This window comes from Tachyglossus aculeatus, chromosome 14, assembly GCF_015852505.1.
Source record: "Tachyglossus aculeatus isolate mTacAcu1 chromosome 14, mTacAcu1.pri, whole genome shotgun sequence".
Taxonomy (NCBI): Eukaryota; Metazoa; Chordata; class Mammalia; order Monotremata; family Tachyglossidae; genus Tachyglossus; species Tachyglossus aculeatus.
In genome coordinates this window covers 26,114,348-26,135,077 of record NC_052079.1, presented here as the reverse complement: position 1 = coordinate 26,135,077, position 20,730 = coordinate 26,114,348, and the positions used below count along the sequence as shown (strand labels likewise).

At 43.4% G+C, this 20,730-nt stretch overlaps 2 non-coding genes across 2 annotated transcripts; both read right to left on the bottom strand.

Annotated features, from left to right (window-relative positions):
* Positions 1–8,987: 8,987 nt before the first annotated feature.
* LOC119937415 lies at positions 8,988–9,125 on the bottom strand. The gene has a single exon (XR_005454084.1). It is a non-coding gene; the product is annotated as a small nucleolar RNA SNORA7 (small nucleolar RNA).
* A 3,665-nt stretch (positions 9,126–12,790) lies between these two features.
* Positions 12,791–12,932, bottom strand: LOC119937331. Its single transcript, XR_005454008.1, has one exon. It is a non-coding gene; the product is annotated as a small nucleolar RNA SNORA7 (small nucleolar RNA).
* Between the last annotated feature and the right edge of the window lie 7,798 nt (positions 12,933–20,730).

Here is a 20,730-nt window from a genome sequence, read left to right as displayed (position 1 = left end):
AACATGTCGAAGACTGAACTCCTCGTCTCCCCTCCCCTGCTCTCTCCCCGACTTTCCCATCTCTGTTGATGGCACTACCACCCTTCCCGTCTCACAAGCCCGCAACCTTGGTGTCATCCTCGACTCCGCTCTCTCATTCACCCCTCACATCCAAGCCGTCACCAAAACCTGCCGGTCTCAGCTCCACAACATTGCCAAGATCCACCCTTTCCTCTCCATCCATACCACTACCCTGCTCATTCAACTTCTCATCCTATCCCGTCTGGACTACTGCATCAGCCTTTGGAGATGGAGATGATGGAGGTGGGTGGGGGTGACCAGGAGACTCGAGGGCATTGCATGTGTGTGTGTGTCCTGTGTCCTAGCACGCTGACAGCCCCTCTGATGGGTGCAGAGCGCTGTATTGGACCCCGAGTGCAGAGCACTGTACTGGACGCTGGGTGCAGAACATTGTACTGTGTTACTTCTGAGTGTACAGGGCTGCCTTGGGAGGCTGCTGTGTGCAGGGCGCTGAACCAAGGGCTGGGGAGAGTACAATGGAGATAAAAGACCCAATCCCGCCCTCAATAATAATGGCATTTATTAAGCGAGCCCACTGTTGGGTAGGGACTGTCTCTATATGTTGCCAACTTGTACTTCCCAAGCGCTTAGTACAGTGCTCTGCACACAGTAAGTGCTCAGTAAATGTGATTGATTGATTGATTGATGTGTGAAGCACTGTTCTAAGCGCTGGGGTGGATTCAAGGTGATCAGGTTGTCCCACGTGGGGCCCACCATCTTAATCCCCATTTTACAGATGAGGGAACTGAGGCCCAGAGAAGTTAAGTGACTTGACCAAAGTCACACAGCTGACAAGCGGTGGAGCCGGGATTAGAATCCACGACCTCTGACCCCCAAGCCCGGGCTCTCTCCACTGAGCCACGCTGCTTCTCAAGGAGCTAATGGGGCTATAGACACTGAAATGATTTAGAGGTAGGAGAAGCAAGGGAATGGAAAGACGAACAGGTGGGCAGCTCAGATGTTAGTATGTTTGGTTTTGTTCTCTGTCTCCCCCTTTTAGACTGTGAGCCCACTGTTGGGTAGGGACTGTCTTTATATGTTGCCAACTTGTACTTCCCAAGTGCTTAGTACAGTGCTCTGCACACAGTAAGCGCTCAATAAATACGATTGATGATGATGATGATGATGATCTCCCATCCTCGTGTCTCTCCCCACTTCAATCCATACTTCATGCTGCTGCCCGGATTATCTTTGTCCAGAAATGCTCTGGGCATATTACTCCCCTCCTCAAAAATCTCCAGTGGCTAACAATCAATCTGCACATCAGGCAGGAACTCCTCACCCTGGGCTTCAAGGCTGTCCATCACCTCGCCCCCTCCTACCTCACCTCCCTTCTCTCCTTCTCCAGCCCACCCCGCACCCTCCGCTCCTCTGCTGCTAATCTCCTCACCGTACCTCATTCTCGCCTATCCCGCCATCGACCCCTGGCCCACGTCATCCCCCGGGCCTGGAATGCCCTCCCTCTGCCCATCCACCAAGCTAGCTCTCTTCCTCCCTTCAAGGCGCTACTGAGAGCTCACCTCCTCCAGGAGGCCTTCCCAGACTGAGCCCCTTCCTTCCTCCCCCCCTCGTCCCCCTCTCCATCCCCCCCATCTTACCTCCTTCCTTTCCCCACAGCACCTGTATATATGTATACATGTTTGTACATATTTATTACTCTATTTATTTTACTTGTACATATCTATTCTATTTATTTTATTTTGTTAGTATGTTTGGTTTTGTCTCCCCCTTTTAGACTGTGAGCCCACTGTTGGGTAGGGACTGTCTCTATATGTTGCCAATTTGTACTTCCCAAGCGCTTAGTACAGTGCTCTGCACACAGTAAGCGCTCAATAAATACGATTGATTGATTGATTAAATAGGGAAGAAGAGGAATTGAACCCCCATTTTACAGTCAGATGGATCCCAGTGTTTGGGATCCAATCAACACTGCAACATAATTAGGCCACCAGCATCAAAGCCAAGCTCAGTTCATTCATTCATTCATTCAATCATATTTATTGAGCACTTACTGTGTGCAGAGCACTGTGCTAAGCACTTGGGAAGTACAAGTTGGCAACTTATACCAGGGTTCATACCCTGGCTGGACAGGACATGTGAGTAGATTAGGGAGTAAAATCATTGTCAGTAAACAAACAACTTGCCTCTGTTACCTGTAATTTATTTTAGTTTCTGTGTCCCCTGCTAGATTCATTCATTCAATCATATTTATTGAGTGCTTACTGTGTGCAGAGAACTGTACTAAGTGCTTGGGAAGTACAAGTTGGCAACATATAGAGACAGTCCCTACCCAACAGTGGGCTCACAATCTAGAAGGGGGAGACAGAGAACGAAACAAAACATATTAACAAAATAAAATAAATAGAATAGATATGTACAAGTAAAATAAATAGAGTAATAAATTCATACAAACATATATACAGGTGCTGTGTAGAAGGGAAGGAGGTAAGGCGGAGGGGATGGAGAGGGAGAGGAGGGGGAGAGGAAGGAGGGGGCTCAGTCTGGGAAGGCCTCCTGGAGGAGGTGAGTTCTCAGTAGGGCCTTGAAGGGAGGAAGAGACTTAGCTTGGAGGATGTGGGGAGGGAGGGCATTCCAGGCCAGGGGAATGATGTGGGCTGTGGGTTGATGGTGGGACAGGCAAGAACGAGGCACGGTGAGATTAGCAGCAGAGGAGCGGAGGGTGCGGGCTGGGCTGTAGAAGGAGAAAAGGGAGGTGAGGTAGGAGGGGGTGAGGTGATGGACAGCCTTGAAGCCAAGGGTGAGGAGTTTCTGCCTGATGCGTAGGTTGATTGGTAGCCACTGGAGATTTTTGAGGAGGGGATAACATGCCCAGAGCGTTTCTGGACAAAGACAATCCGGGCAGCGGTGTGAAGTATGGACTGAAGTGGGGAGAGACAGGAGGATGGGATATCGGAGAGGAAGCTGATACAATAATCCAGAAGGGATAGGATGAGAGCTTGAACGAGCAAGGTAGCGGTTTGAATGGAGAGGAAAGGGTGGATCTTGGCAATGTTGTGGAGCTGAGACCCGCAGGTTTTGGTTGGATGGCTTGGATGTGAGGGGTGAACGAAAGAGCAGAGTTGAGGAAGACAACAAGATTGCGGGCTTGAGAGACGGGAAGGATGGTAGTGCCGTCAACAGTGATGGGAAAGTCAGGGAGAGGGTCCTTGAGGACAGGGATTTATGTGTACCAACTCAATTGTACTGTACCCTCCAAAGCACTTAATACTGTGTTCTGCCCACAGCAAGGGATCAATAAATACCATCAGTTGAATTCCTACTTTAGAGGTGATAAATTTCCCTTGGTTTCCTTTCTAAAACTGTGGGAATAAATCTAAAGCTAGACCTCCACTAGCTAGTGAGGGTTGTAAATAGCATGACTGCTATAGGCAGGTCCTGAAATTCCGGCTCTTTCCAAATAGCTAAAATCACACTGGAATGCATGCGAAGATTGAAACCCAAATAAGCAATGGACAAACCGAAAACTTGGATGCATTATACAGATTCAGAGCACGACTACGCCCTGGATCAATTCAATTCTGCTCTGAGTGGGAATGATCAGAGGCTCATCCTGAATGGGTGCCACTTTGCAAGCCGATGCGTAGTTCTTGATCTGCCAACCTAACAAAACCAATCAGGCAGAATATGAGGAAACAAGTGAGAAGTACTTCATTGTTGAGAGATTGCTGCCCCTAGAAACTGCAGGAAATCTTTTTGAATTGAGAAAATGTCTAGTGAAAAGAGCAAGAGTCTGGGATTCAGAAGGACCTGGGCTCTGCCACTTGTCTGCTGTGTGACCTTGGGTAAGTCACTTCACTCCTCTGTGCCTCAGGTACCTCATCTGTAAAATGGGATTAAGATTGTGAGCCCCATGTGGGACATGGACTGTGTCCAACCCGATTTTTAATTATTATTAAGTGCCGTCAAGTCGTTTCTGATTCATAGCAACTCCAAGGATATGCTTTCTCCACAACGTCTTGTCCTCTGTCATAGTCTTCCGTTATCGTTGTTACAGTCTCTATCCATCTAGCTGCTGTTCTGCCTCTTCCACGCTTTTCCTGGACTTCTCCTAGCATTAGTGTCTTCTCTAGAGTACAGCTGCTTTTACCTCAGCATTCTGCCTGAATCTGTATAATGTGCCTGGCACATACTAAGCACTAAGCAAATACCATTAAGGAAAAAAAAAAACTGGATTGCTGGAACAAAAGCCACAGCAACCCATGTTCTTCTTAAGAGAGCGACAGCATCCAACTCGGACTTGCATGTTTCCCATAATTGATGAATTGGTGAACTCTTGAACCCAAACCATATTGATCACCATATCACCAACCTTATTGGTCATTATCAATCGGTAAATCAATCAATGGTATTTGTTGAGTGCTTACTGTGTGCAAACCCTGTGCTAACCCCTGGAAAGAGTACATTACAACAGAATTGGTAGACATGTCCCCTGCCCACAATGAGCTGACAGTCTACAGAAAGAAATGATGAGGGGTAGGGAGGGAGAAGAGAAAGAGGAGGAGGAGGAGGAAGAGGAAGAGGAGGAAAGAAAAAGAGGAGAAGGAGGAGGAAAGAAGAGTAAGAATTCTGGATGGACTACCGTCCATCCTCAGCTCTTATGGAGTGGAGCTCCTTGTAGCCAGGAAAAGTGATTTGTGCTTCAACTGTTTCATTATTATTGTTATTATCATTATATTTGATAAGTGCTTGTTATGTGCCTAAATCCCACCTCCCAGGATCACCAAACCTAGCAACTAGCATGACCTCGTCTTAGTTTTCAGTTCAACATTCATTTCAACACTGAGAAGCAGCATGGTCTAGTGGATAGAGCCCAGGCCTGGGGGTCAGAAAGACCTGAGTTCTAATCCCGGCTCTGCCATGTGTCTGTTGTGTATGGCCTTGGACAAATCACCTCACTCCTCTAAGCCTCAGTCACCTCATCTGGAAAATGGGGATTAAGACTATGAGCCCCATGTGGGACCTGGAATGTGTCCAACCCGATTAGCTTGTATCTACTCCAGCACTTAGTACAATGAGAAGCACTTAACAAATACCATAAAAAAGATCTAAAGTTGCAAGAAAAGGGGGCAAAAAAAAATCACCTTGGCACATTTAAATAATGCAGAGAAGTCAGTCAGTCAATCATGTTTATTGATCGCTTAATGTGTGCAGAGCATTTAAGCGCTTGGGAGAGTATAGTATAAGACACAGTTCCTGCTCATTCATTCATTCATTCATTCAATCATATTTATTGAGCGCTTACTGTGTGCAGAGCACTGTACTAAGCACTTGGGAAGTATGTGCAGAGCACTGTACTAAGTACTTGGGAAGTACAAGTTGGCAACATATAGAGATGGTCCCTAACCAACAGCGGGTTCACAGATTAGAAGGGGGAGACAGACTACAAAACAAAACATATTAACAAAATAAAATAAATAGAATAGATATGTACAAGTATAATAGAGTAATAAATATGTACAAACATATATACATATGTACATATATTCAGGTGCTGTGGGGAGGGGCATGAGCTTATAGTCTAGAGGGAATTTCAGGGATGACTGTTTTTTCCTTCTTTTCATGACCATGAGCCCCATGTGGGACAGGGACTGTGTCCAACATGATTAGCCTGTATCTACCCCAGCACTTCAGTACAGTGTCTTGCACATAACAAATAATAATAATATTATCTTTTATGAAGATCTCGGGACTGGAGCATACTCCAAAGGACCAGAAAAAAGGATACCAAGATGCATCTAAGATCAAGCTCCAAACGTGCTCCCTTGCTTAATAATAATAATAATAATAATAATAATAATAATAATAATAATAATAATAATAATAATTGTGGCATTTCTTAAGCACTTAGTATGTGCCAGGCACTGTACTAAACGCTGGGGTGGATACAAACAAATTGAGTTGAACACAGTTCCTGTCCCACATGGGGCCGCATAGCCTTAATCCCCATTTTACAGATGAGGTAACTGAGGCCCAGAGAGATCCACAGCAGATAATTGGCGGAGCCAGGTTTAGAACCCAGGTCCTTCTGACTCCCAGGCCTGTGCTCTATCTACTATGCCACACTGCCTGGGTCCTTGCAGCTCAGGAGAGATGTAGCGAAGGAGAAACAAGGTAGGTGAGAGGTGACCAGACTAGCCAGTGCTAGCCTCTGTGTTCACAGCCTGAGGTTAACTCTCTTCCTCAGCGAGGCACCGTGAAATAGTGGATAGAGCACAGACCTGGAAGTTAGAAGGTCATGAGTTCTAATCCCGATTCTGTCATTTGTCTGCTGTGTGACCTTGGGCAAGTCACTTTACTTCTTTGGCCCTCAGTTACCTCATCTATAAAATGGGGATTGAAACTGTGAGCCCAACAACAACAATTTGCTTGTATCCACCCCAGCGCTTAGTACAGTGCCTGGCACATAGTAAGCGCTTAACAAATGCCATATTTTTTTTTCTTCCTTCCCTGGCCTCCCTGCTCAGCTGCAGCACAAAGGTGAAGATTGATGTGATCACTGAAACCATGCAAGTAGATGAAACCCTGAGAAGGGAGTGTAAAGGAAAAGCAAAAAGAGGCTAGAACTGAACCTGAGAAGCAGCGTGGCCTAATGGAAATAGTACAGGTCTGGGTGCCAGAGGGCCTCAGCTCTAATTGAGTTTCCACCTCTTGCCTGCTGTGTGACCATGGACAAGTCATGTAACATTCCTGTGCCTCAGTTTCTTCATCTGTAAAATGGGGATTCAATTCCTGCTCTTCCTCTTCCTCAGACTGTAAGCCCTCATGGGACAGGGACGGTGTCTGACTGTGTCCAACCTGATTGTCTTGTATCTTGTATCTACCCTAGAGCTTAGTACATAATAAGTGCTTAACAAACATAATAATAATAATAGTAATACTTTGCAGGACATCCACCAGTGAAAGGGGAATTGGAGAAAGAAATCCAGCAAAGGAGACCAAGAAAGAACAATTAGGGACAATATAGGATGAAAATCGGGAGACTACTGTCCATAAAACCAGAGCTGGAGAGTTTCTAAGTGGGAAGATGGTGAACCCTGTTGAAAGAGGCAGGATCATTAAGGAGGACCAGGACAAAGAAAAGTCATGAGATTTGACAGTGGAAACCTTAGTGAGTGCAGTTACCTTGGTTAGTTCAGTCTCAGGAGAATAAAGAGGGAGAAATTTACATCGAAAGGCGTTTAAAAGAGTTGGCAGAGTTGAGATAGAAGATTCAAATTCAGATTCTTCAAGGGAGAAGAGGAAGGAGCCAGAGGTGCAGGCGGGTGATGCTTTTGTGCAATGTGCAGCTCTAAGTGAAGTACAGAGTCAAGGAAGGAATGTACTCTTCAAAAGAGAAAAGTCCCAAACTGCATCCATTATTCCACAGAGCTAAGGTTTCAGGAACTCACTCAGAGTTCAGCAAAAATTCTCAAGTTGCTGTCTCACAATTGTTAAATGGAGCCCATACTCGAAACCCACCAGCTGTGCCCAATTGACTTTGACAAAGGGAAGTCACTCTACAATGTGAGACCTCTCAGTAAGGCACAATAGTACAACCTCCCTTTAAGAAAAAATGAAAGGAACCTCTTTGTTCTTTTTCCTCTGTGCTTAAAATTCAAAGCAAGAAATATTTCCAAACCAGTGGGTGTCACATAGTTTTTTCCAAGCATTTTAAAACATTCCTAAGAATGTCTAAGCTGGAAGAGTGAGCATACATGAATATAAATGGAAAAATATGACTGAATTATTCCTTCAAACATTTTCTTGTAATAATAGTCTAATATCTAATGGTATAGAATTATTTAGTAGTAGTATGATAGTTATGGTGTTTTTTAAAGGCTAATTATGTGCTAAGTACTACACTAAGCTCTAGGACAGATAGAAGATTATCAGGTTGCACACAGCCCCTGTCCCACATGGTGCTCACAGTATGAGCAGAGGGGAGAAGAGGCATTTAATAGATGAGGAAACTGGGGCACAGAGAAAGTAAGTGACTCACCCAAAATCACCCAGCAGGCAAGTGGCAGAATCTGGATTAGAACCCAGGCTCATGCTCTTTCAACTATGCCACTTTGCTTCCCATAGTAATGAAAGTAGTAGTAGTATTTTATCATATTTGTTAAGTGCTTACTACGTGCTAGGCACTGCAGTAAATGCTGGGTAGATATAAGCTAATCAAGTTGGACACAGTCCCTGTCCAATATGGGGCTCACATTCTTAATCCCCATTTTACAGATGAGGTAACTGAGGCACAGAGAAGTGAAGTGACTTGGCCAAGGTCACGTAACAGGCAAGTGGCGGAGCTTACTATGGATCCAAGCACTAATAATAGTAGTAGACGTAGTAGTAGAAGTAGTACTGATATGCAGCATGGCTCAGTGGAAAGAGCCCGGGCTTTGGAGTCAGAGGTCATGGGTTCAAATCCTGGTTCTGTCAATTGTCAGCTGTGTGACTTTGGGCAAGTCACTTAACTTCTCTTGTGCCTCAGTTATCTCATCTGTAAAAATGGGGATTAAAGCTGTGAGCCCCCCGTGGGACAACCTGATCACCTTGTAACCTCCCCAGCTCTTAGAACAGTGCTTTGCACATAGTAAGTGCTTAATAAATACCATCATTAATTAATTAATTAATGAACTAGGCACAATGCACTATATACTAAGCACTTGGGAGAGTACAATGAAGAAAGAGACACATTCTCTGACCACAGGGTTACTTGTCTTGTCTTATGCTGTTGTTTCTGACCCATGGCGATTCCTTGGACACATCTCTCCCAGAACGTCCCACCTCCATCTGCAATCATTCTGGTAGTGTATCCCTTGAGTTTTCTTTGTAAAACTATGGAAGTAAATTATCATTGCCTCCTTCTGCACAGAAAACATGAGTCTCCGCCCTCCACTCTCTCCCATGCCACTGCTGCATGAGTTTTGACCTGTAGCAGATTGCCTTCCACCTTCTAGCCACGGGCCAAGCTAGGAATGGAATGGGTATGCCTCTGCTTGACTCTCCCTCCCATAGCCGAGACTGGTAGAGTACTGGAAACTCTCCAGGTGCAATCTTAAGAGGGTCACAAGGATACACTCTTACTGTGATAGAGTATCATTATTTATACAGAATAACACCTAAATTATGCCCCCAAAATGAGGGTCTATCTTATTTTTAAAGACTTCCAGAGCAGAAGATGGATGACCTCTCTTAGGAATTCATACCAATTCATCAGAAAATTTTTCCCTTTGGCCAACTAGCCCAAATATTTCCTGAAATTCTTCCCTTTGTTCATCTCCTGCTATGATTTACTTCCTGTTCCTCTTGTTCTGGGATTAATGGACACAAAAAATACCTCCCAGAACTCTGTGACCCCTCTACATTATCTTTTCTAGTCTACACCATTCCTTCTCTCCTTAACTTTAGGGACTATTTTCTAACCTTCTGTAGACTGTAAGCTCATTATGGGCAGGGAACGTGTCTGCTAATTCTGTTATATTGTACTCTCCCAAGCACTTAGTATAGTGCTCTGCACATAATAAGTGCTCAATAAATACGATTGATTGATTGGTTGATTGATTAACTCTTTAAACACTTTGGTGATGTCTCAACCCTCTCCAAATTTTCCAGTAGCCCCATTTGTAGAAACCATTGTTGAGGAGAAGCATAAGTGGAATGAAAGTCAGGAAGTTAAAAACTGGGTTGTTTGTTGACATTTTAAGGGCAGTTTATCATCATCAAGATAAATTCAACATTACACAATCACCTAGACAATTTAACCTGGATGTAACAGTATACCAAGCTCATTTTTTCCATTATACTTCTGCTCACCTCACTCTGCTCACCTCATTCTGCTCAAATCCCTCATCAGCTTAGGTATTTTTACTTCCATTTTCTCTTCCTCAATTCATTTTCAAGCATTAAAAACAATTAGGCTGATGGTATAGATTCAGCTTAAGAACCATATCCCAGGAACAGTCTTCTGAAATCTTCAAGAATTTATTACTCCTGTTGAGACATGAAGCACTGTGCCAGACACACTCATATACAAAGGAACACATAGAGTTCCCTTACATTGGAGTGGTTACTAGTACGAATTATGTTCATTAGCAAAAATAACTCTGGTCTAATCAGGTTTCTAATTCATATGTAGAAATCAACCCTCAGAAATTAATATGCTGTCTTGCAATTATTCAAATCCCCATAATCTGATTTGTCTTTAATTATATTTTCAAGAAGGGATCGAATTGGAAAATGATAGGTAATCTCGTCAGGTCCAGTACATTCATGAATTAAGAACAAAACATTTAAAAAAAAAAACCTTTTGGATCAAGTTTTAGGGAGTGAGACAATACAAACCTAAAGAGGATGCTTAGGAGCCCCTGTTTTTGCTGAATTTCTTCTCTATGACTACATGTTGGTTGAATTAAAGATAAAATTCTGCCAGGGGTTGGAGTAACAGAGCAGATGTAAAATTATCAGGAGAGGGTGAGCAAAGTGGCAACAAATATCACCTCCTCCGATGATATAATGAAACAATTTATTGGTTCAAGGTTCTTCTTGGTTAGTAAATGTAAAAAGATAAAATAAAATGTGCTCACTTTCTAAGAACCTGGATACCATTTTTCAAACCCCCAAGCAGAACTGGTGAAGGCTATACTTAATTGGTACTTTATCATTGCTTCTCCTTCTTATTGCAATGTCATTATGATGGAAATCTGGAGGCGCAAAACTGCATGGCGAGAATCTTGGTTTTTTGGTTGATAAATATGATTGAGAGCTGGCTTTGTCAGGGACTAACATCCAGCCTTATTTGAAGGCTGGCAACGTGGGCAGTGATTCCCAATTGACCCAGCATGGAACTGCTGTCACATCTGCTCCTCTAATTGGCATCACGGCGGAGAATTGCTGTCGTTTGTTTTCTCTGGACTGCTCAGGAATTGGAAAGATAAAACAGCTTCATGGCAGCCTGCATTTATCAGTCAGGAGGTAAACAAAGTGAGCCCAAACCAGTTCTTCCAAGGAGAAACGACAGTGATGCTTTTTTTGCTACTCGGCTTTTTACATAAAAGGTGAACAAACAGAAATCTGAACATCTTGGGCAGGGAGGGGTGGGGCTGAAAGGAAGGGGAAAGGGACAGGAAAAAGAAGCTGGGACAGCGAGAGAGAGAGAGAGAGAGAGAGAGAGAGAAGGCAAATGGAGAAAGGAGGTGAGGGGGAAAAGGAAAAAGGAGAAAACTAGAGAGGGGGAAAGGATAGGAGGGTTAGAGGAAAGGATGAGGGTCAGCGGGGGGCAGGGTAGGATCCATCTGCTTCCTTTCATTCATTCATCCAATCGTATTTATTGAGCGCTTACTGTGCGCAGAGCACTATACTAAGCACTTGAGATAGTACAATAAAATAATCAACAGACACATTCCCTGCCTACAATGAGCTTCCTCCACTGTTGCCTCATCTTTGGTTTCTTTCCTGTGGCAGCCACAGTGGTCTAGGGCCAGCACTGCAGATTGTACCCCGAGAGCAGCAGAAAGAGACTGGAGCAACTGTCCCATCCCAGGCCATGTCTCCACCATCATCCCTGGGGTGGCTTTAGGGGCTGTGGGCCATTGGTCTGTGGTGGTGGCAACTGTGCCGCCCCTTTTCCTCCTCCAGACCTTGTGAGGCATACCTCTTCCAGCTCACTTGACCCCTTCCAGCAATCGAAATGGATATATGGCCCAGCTTATAATTGTTTTCTCTAGGTTTTTAGGTCCCTCTCATCAGCAACTTAGACACTGATAATCAATTAATCAGTCAATCGACAATCAATGATATTCAATGGGTACTTTCTGTGTGCAGAGCACTGCACTGAGCCCTTGGGAAAGTGCAAAACAATGGAGTGCATTCACTGATTCAGTCATTCAATCGTATTTATTGAGCGCTTTTTGTGTGCAAAGCACTGTGCCAAGTGCTTGGAAAGTACAGTTCAGCAACAAAGAGAGACAATCCCTGCCCACAGTGGGCTCACATTCTAGAAGGGAATTGGAGTTGGTAAATAAGGTCCCTGCCCACAAGGAGCTTATGAGCTGCGTAAGCCATTTTAAGCCTATCATGAATGATGCTTACATTATACTTGGAAAGACAGATTCAGTCACCCCTGAGCCTGTATGCTGGACTTTGGACACTACAAGGTTTAATTCTCAACTATTTGGTAGTTGGATGTGGTGGGTCCATTTCATTTCAGGTACAATACCATTCCATTCCTCTTTTTCTAGAAATAGCAAACTCCTAATCAATAAGTAACAAATTATGACTTGTTCTCATTAACTTTATTAGCCTGACAATAGCATACAGCTACTTAAACTTGGTGCTGATTCCACCCATTTGCCCATTACACTTAAGCATGACATATCTTTCTTACATCCTCAAATGAAAAAATTTGCCTGCAATCTATTTAATGTTGGTTTCCCCGTCTAGATTGTAAGCTCCTTGTGGGCAGGAATCATATCCACAAACTCTGTTGTTCTCTCTACATAAAGTCTTGTCTTGTCTTATGCCATCGAGTCGTCTCAGACCCATAGCAACGTCACGGACACATCTCTCCCAGAATGCCTCACCTCCATCTGCAATCGTTCTGGTAGTGTATCCATAGAGTTTTCTTGGTCAAAATCCAGAAGTGGTTTACCATTGCCTCCTTCCACGCAGTAAACTCGAGTCTCCGCCCTCGACTCTCTCCCATGCTGCTGCTGCCCAGCACAGGTGAGTTTTTACTTATAGCAGATTGCCTTCCACTCGCTAGCCGCTGTCCAAGCTAGGAATGGAATGGGTGTGTGTGCCAAAGCGTGACTCTCCCTCCCATAATCAAGACTGGTAGAGTACCAGAAACTCTCCAGGTGCAACCCTGAGAGGGGCTACATACAGTGGAAGCATCATAATTGATTTCGATCATCATAATTGCCTGTCTTTTCCCCACCATTTAGTTTTTGTTTGGAAAGTGAAGCCAAATTGCTTATATGAGATATTCTTATTTTACTCTTATTGGGTAATTATTTTCTAACGGTGCAAGTCCAGAGACAACACTAAATGATGAACATTCACCAAATGCTGTGAAAGGCATACAACACAAATAGCATATCAAAATTGTCAAAATATCAAAGAAATTAATAACGGTGGGGAAAAATGACTGTAAGCAACTTTGACATTTAGCATCGCTGTTAATGCACATATTGTTTTCAGTTTTATTAAAATCTCCCGGTCAGGCATTGGAAAATATGCACTATAGGGAACTTATTTCTGGGCTTCATCAAAGCCACCTCACAATTAGTTGCAAACCATTATTCCTTCCTTTGAAATTCACTATAATAAGACTATTCAGTAACAGCCCTGATAGTCATGAGAATGTAATGTAAAATTCTAAAAAGCTCTCTTTTACTTGCAAATAAGGAAAAAATATTCTTTTGGAAAGGTCAAATAAATTAATGCTCCCTCTGGAAATTCTTCTATCTTTGGATGGCAGGCAAGGATTCTTGCCACCCTTCCATTACCCGCTGATGGATGGATGGGTGGATGGATGGATGGATGGATAGATGGATGGATATATGGGCCCTCGAGTCTCTTACATATCCATACAGCTCCTTCTTGCTGGATAGCAATCGTGGTGCAATCGTGGAACTTAGTTAAGGGTTTGCATTGGCAGAAATCTGCCATCATTTTCATTATTATAATTTCATTATCATTGTATTTGTTAAGTGCTTACTATGTGTCAAGTGCTGTTCTAACCACCAGGGTAGATGCAAGTTAACAGATTGGATATGTCCCTCCTTCAAGTGGTGTTCACAGTCTAAGTAAGATGGAGAACAGGTACTGAATCCACATTTTACAGTTGAGGAAACTGAGGCACAGAAAAGTTAAGTCACTTGCCCAAGATCACTTAGCAGGCAAGGGGCAGAGTTGGGATTAGAATCCCAGCCCATGTTCTTTCCGCTAAACCATGCTGCTTCACATTAGCTATCAATTTATTCAGTCTTAAGAAAACAGTGGTCGGGTCTAATTCAGAATTCTGATGGTTTTCCATCTCACAAAAGGGTTTCTCCTGCAATTAATCATGAATAAACAGCTACTTCTCCTTGACTAATTTACAACATGATGAATTATTACTGCCACCTCGTTGTTCACTCTCTGTTTTGTCAAAATTAATGGTCCCAGCAATATAGAGTAATAAAGATATTTTTTTCAGCCTCTTTATTATGACCACCAGGAAAAAGCAAGTAGGACCTTCTGTCTTGTAGTTGGTGAGAGACCCTTCGGCAGAGAATCCCAGGAAGTAACCATACTTTGCTGAGCTAAGAGTGAATGGGATCTGTATTCTTGCCAGTGACTAGAATGCCCAACTGAGCTGAGTTGAAACAATAGACCAGAAGAAGGAAGAAGCAACTGTTCGAGTTGGGCATACCCCATGATACCCTCCCCATAATACCCATAAATATGTCTGCTTCTAATTGCTGACACACCACAGGGTCCACAGCTTCGCTCCTGAAGTTACAATCAATCGCTACAAGGAAATCAGTTCCCTCCCCTCGCCTTCTCCCTTTGCGCCTCTCCCTTCCCCATTCCAAGAAATGTTTCTGCTCTCCTCCACACTCCGGCCCCCTCCTTCAGTCTCCTGTCCCACACTGCAGTATGCAGTGACGTCTGCAGTGCCACTGCCACAAGCTACCTTAGTCTATACCTGCCACTGCCAAAAATCACCATCCTTCCACATTTTGAGAAACCCATCGCAGGTGTATTGTGGGGTTCCCCTGTACTTTTCAGAGCATTAGAGGTGATAAGGAACCTCTGAAATATTTCCCTCTCCACATTAGATTAGAAAGTGCTTTGCACATAGTAAGCGCTTAATAAATGCTGTTATTATCATTATTAGATGCTACATTAAAATGATAGCTCAATTTGGTTTCTGCATTTCCCAAGCTTGCTTCTGTAGCAGCTTTTCATTCATTCATTCAATTCATTCATTCACTCATACTTATTGAATGCTTACTATGTGCAGAGCACTGTACTAAGTGCTTGGGAAAGTCCAATTCAGCAATACAGCTAACAATACAGCTCTTAACTCTATTACCTATCTACATCATCATGGCCGTTAATTATTGAGCACCGACTATTTGTTGAGCACTGGAAGAGGAGTTGCCCTTCATTTTGTGGACAACACTGCCCACCAGGAGATAGCATCTGGGAGCTAGTGTGTCTTTAAGAAGACCACATGCCTGGGAGTGAGAGGACCTGGGTTCTAAACAAGGTCCACCACATACCTTCATACATTCAGTCATAATTATTGGGTGCACACTGTGTGCAGAGCACTGTACTAAGTGCTTGTGAGGGTACAATATAACCAGCTGTGTAACCTTGGGCAAGTCAGTTAACCCCTCTGTGCTTAAGTTCTCTTATCTGTAAAATGGGGTTTCAATGATGACTTTCCCTCCTACTTAGACTGGGAATCCCAGGTGGGACCTCACTATGTTGTATCTACCCCACTTTCGTTCATTCATTCAATCATATTTATTGAGCGTGTACTGTATGCACAACACTGTACTAAGCGCTTGGAAAGTACAATTCAGCAACAGAGACAATCCCTGCCCACAATGGGCTCACAGTCTAGAAAAAGGGAGACAGACATCGAAACAAGTAAACAGGCATCACTTCTTAGGGCAGGGCTTGGCACATAGTAAGCACTTAACAAACACCACAATTATCATTATTATTATCGCTAAATTTGCTTAAACACTTGAATTTTTGTCCATGAGAAAACAACAATGCAACTTTTCTGGCCTCTCTCTTGCCTTTCAAGGGAGCGTTGCCTCGAGACCCATGGCTATAAGGGACAAGATGTTGTCATACTGGCAGCAGGGCCTGATGTGACAGTCGATCTAGAGGTAACCTATGCTTAATTCAGTCAGCCAGTCAGTCAATTGTATTTATTGAGTGCTTACTGTGTGCAGAGCACTGTACTAATCACTTGGGAGAGTACAGTATAATAATATAACAGGTGTATTCCCTGCCCCTAACAAGCTTACGGTCTAGAGGGCAAGGCAGACATTAATATAAAGAAATAAATTACAGATCTGTATATAACTGCTGTGGGGCTGGAAGTGGGGTGAATAAAGGGAGCAAGTCAGGAAGAAGCAGAAAGGAGTGGGAGAAGAGGAAAGGAGGGCTTAGTAGGGAAGGCCACTTGGAGGAGATGGGCCTTCAACTACCCCAGAGAAACAGGACAGCATGCATTTACTTATGGCTGGTCCCTCCCAAAGGGAAAACTCATCAGCATTGGTGACAGTCACTCACCGGAGGGCACCACAGAGGTAAGGTAGGTTACAAGAGGAGAAGCTAGCTAGATGATGGAGGACAGCCACCTTAGAGAGTTAGTTGGGAGGATGCATCCAGCAGCAAAGGTCACCCGACATCCAGAAATGCTTATCTCTCATCCCACAGAGTGAATTCTGTCCATTTTACCCTCACAGAGTTGCTAAAATCCACCCATTCCTCTTCATCAAACTGCTACTATGTTGCTCCAAGCACTTATACTCTCCCACCTTGACTACTGCATTTGCCTCCCGGCTGACCTTCCTGCCTCCAGTATCTCCCCTTTCCAGTTCATACTTCACTCTGATGCCCAAATAATTTTCCTAAAAAATGTTCAATCCATGTCTCTCCTCTCCTCAAGAACCTCCGGTGGTTGCCCATCCATCTCCGCAGAGAACAGAAACTCCTTATCATTGACTTTAAAGCACTCAATCAGCTCTCCCTGCTCTACCTTACCTCGCTGATTTCCTATTACAACCCAGCCTGCACACTGCAAAACCAACCTACTCATTCACCTTGGTCTCACCTCTCTCACCACCAACACCTTGGGCACATCCTCCTCCTTCTTCATATAAGACAAACCACCACTTTCCTGTCCTTCAAAGCCTTCTTAAAATCACACCTCTTACAAGAGGTCTTCCTCGACTTAAACCTCATTTCCCCCACTTATTTTCTCTTCTGCTTTGCCTATGCATTTGGATCGGTACTCTTTATTCACTCCACTCTCAGCCCCACAGCACTCTTATACTTGTCTGAAACTTATTTTATCTGTCTACCCCTCAATATTGTAAGCTCCTTGTGTGGAGGGAACACAATCTATCAACTGTCTTGTATTGAAATCTCCTATGTGCTTAGTACAGGGCTCTTCACAAAGTAAGCATTCAATAACTATCATTGATTGATTGATTGATTGATTGAAGGCTGTTGTTTCACTACTAATGCTGGTTTTCATCATCAGTCAATTAATGGTATTATTTGAGCACTTACTGTGTGCAAAGCACTGTAGTAAGTGCTTAAAAGAATACAACACAGTAGAGTTGGTAGACATGTTTCCTGCCCTCAAGGAGTTTACAGTCAACAGACACATAAGGAAAAGTTATACAAAAATATCCAAGACAAAGACAATGATAAATAGGACAGGAAAAGTGGGATTTCAGCTCCTCACATCTCAGACCAACAGTCACAAGAAGCCACAGCCACAGAAACAGGGGTGACCTCCCCACTGTTCTAAAAGTTGAGAAAGACTCCGTCTCACTGCTGCTGCTTGTTTGAGTCCTTTCCAGGTTGGAGCAGGGGCCAGTGGGAATCCTGGTGACCTTGGGGAGGGTCGTCTTCTCTCTCATGCCCCGGAGATCGCAGAGGGAGGTAAATAACCCCCTTATCAGACAAAGGACAACTTGCCCGTTCTGCCATACTTTTTCAAATATTTTTAGAGTTTAAGCGCCCTTCTACTAATGCAGACTGAGCCAGTAGGTCTAGCAGGAAAATGAGCATATTGTACATTTCAGAAGCTTAAAGGCTGAAAAACCAAAGAATACTCAGGTATACTTTCAATTATTTATATTTGAATATTTAGAGATTTAGAGAGATGCAGAGATCTCAGGCCCTGATCTCTCTCCCTCTCTGTAGTCTCCCATTTATTCTGTCTTCAGGACATCTCTACTTGTATATTCTGTGTCAATTCAAACTTAACATGTCCAAAACAGAACTCCTTATCTTCCTACCCAAACCCTGTCCTCCCCATGACTTTCCCATCATTATGGAGAGTACCACCCTCCTCCCTGTCTCACAAGCCTGTAAACTTGGCCTTATCCTTGACTCCTTTCTCTCATTCAGGCCACATAGTCAGTGTATCACTAAATTCTGTCAGTTCAACCTTCACAACATCGATAAAATCTGCCCTTCCCTCTCCATCCAAACTGCTACCACATTAATCCAAGTACTTATCCTGTCCTGCCTTGATTACTATATCAGCCTCCTTTCTGATCTCCTTGCCTCTCCCCACTCCAGTCCATTATTTACTCAGCTGCCCAAATCATTTTTCTACAAAAACATTCAATTGATTTTTCCCCACTCTTCAAGAACCACCAGTAGTTGCCCATCCACCTCGACATCAAAAGAAACTCCTCACTATTGGCTTTAAAGTACTCAATCATATTGCCCCCCTTTATTTTACCTCACTACTACAACGCAGCCCGGAACACTTCACTCCTCTTATGCCATCCTACTCACTGTAACTCAATCTTGTCTATCTCAGAGCCCACCTGTTGCCCACGTTCTGCCTCTGGCCTGGAATGTCCTCCCTCTTCATATCCACCAGACAATTACTCTCCCTACTTTTAAAGTCTTATTGACGGTACATCTCCTCCAAGAGGACTTTCCCTGACTAAGCCCTCACTTCTTTTTCTCCCACTCTGTTTTTCGTTGCCCTGATTTGCTCCCTTTATTCACCCCACAGCACTTATGTACATGACCGTAATTTATTTGTGTATACTAATATCTGTCTCCCCTTTAGATAATAAACCCACTGTGGGAAGGGAATATGTTTGTTATATTGCTATACTGTACTCTCACAAGAGCTAGCACAGTGTTCTGCACACAGCATGTACTCAATAAATACAAAGAAAAAACAGCTAAACAGCTATATAAATCCCATCTTTCTGTATACATGTGTGTGCGCGTGTGTGTGAGTGTGTGTGTTCTTCTGAATTAAATAATTTGCTAAGGAGCTCACATCATTTCAGCCTTATTTCTGCAACTAAATCCCCTTTTACACTCCTGTGTGCTAAGCAGAGTGGCATTTACAACAATTTTTAAAGATGCTTCCAACATCTATTCTGGCATATACAATGCCTTTAGAAATGTCTGTAATTTGATTAATATAGAACAATTTCAGGATGAGAGCCTGAATGGCTTGATTAGGAATCACTGATAGTCTAAAGTGAATTATTGTTAATGATTTATTAGCAGTTGCTGCTGACGCAAAACGAGTTCCTGTTGCAACTGAATGAAATTATATGGGAAATTGCTTTTCTATGGAAAACTAGATAAACTCGCATAATGGGAATACTTAATTGAAGTAATTTATACCCAGAGGATGACCCAAAAGATAATAAAATCCATCACTCTCTCAACATCTAATCATGCTTATTTTTCATTTTTGTAACTAAATTGACCGATCTTATATCCATAAAAATCCATAACTGTGTTTCTCAGTGATTCAGCATCTGCTACTAGTGAGTCTATTACATTATTGACCAAGTATTCTCTTCACTAGCTTTTTAAATCTTCTGGAATTTTGGAAATCAAGCATTTTTATTATTCTAATTCAATAAATCAAGCTTCATGTTCAAGTTTCCTTTTTTTCTTCACTTTGGATCCCTTGTCAAGAAGTCATTCCTTTCAAAATGATCTTTTTGATAAGCTAAAGGGAGGGAATTCAAGGGTGCTGTTCTCTCCTAACATGGGAATGGCATTCTTGCAAACCCCCTGGAAGAGAAACGTTCCCCTTGTGTCCTCACAATTGGCTGCAAGGTTCTCCTCCATCTGGCCTCACTTCCCTGGCCTCCCTAGGGGAAGCGGCATGGTGCAGGGGATAGAGCAAGGCCTGAGAGCCAGAAAGTCATGGGTTCTAACCTTGGTTCCACCCCTTGTCTGCTGTGTGACCTTGGGCAAGTCACTTCACCTCTCTAGGCTTCAGTTACCTGGTCTGTAAGAAGGGGATTGAGACTGTGAGCCCATGTGGGAAAAGCCTCTGTCTTAGTCTTAGTCCCAATCTAGGCCCCCCTTTTCCTCAGCTCCCCCACCTTCCACATCACCGCAACTTGCTCCCTTAGCCCTTCCCCCCCCCCCGCCCCACAGCACTTACGTATATATGTATATATCTACAAGTCTATTTATTTATATTGATGCCTGTTTACTTGTTTTGATGTCTGTCTCCCTGCTTCTAGACTGTAAACCCTGTGTGGGCAGGGATTGTCTCTCTTTAATGCTGAATTGTACTTTCCAAGTGCTTAGTACAGTGCTCTGCACACAGTAAGTGCTTGGGGACTGTATTCTAAATACAAGTGCTTGTATTCTAGAACACAAGCTATTCTAACTCCTTGGACCTCAAATAATGTAGAGCTGGTGTACAACAGGGAAGTGGAAACAAACAGTATTACTGAGGTAACATTTTTCAGAGGCACTCAGCTTTCCAATGGCTAGAACTACAGTATTTAAATAAATTTGATTGAATGAATTGAATGAATGAACAAGGACTGTGTCCAACCCAGTTTTCTGGTATCCTCCCCAACACTCAGTATAGTGCCTGGCACATAGTAAGCACTTAACAAATACTATTATTATTATTAT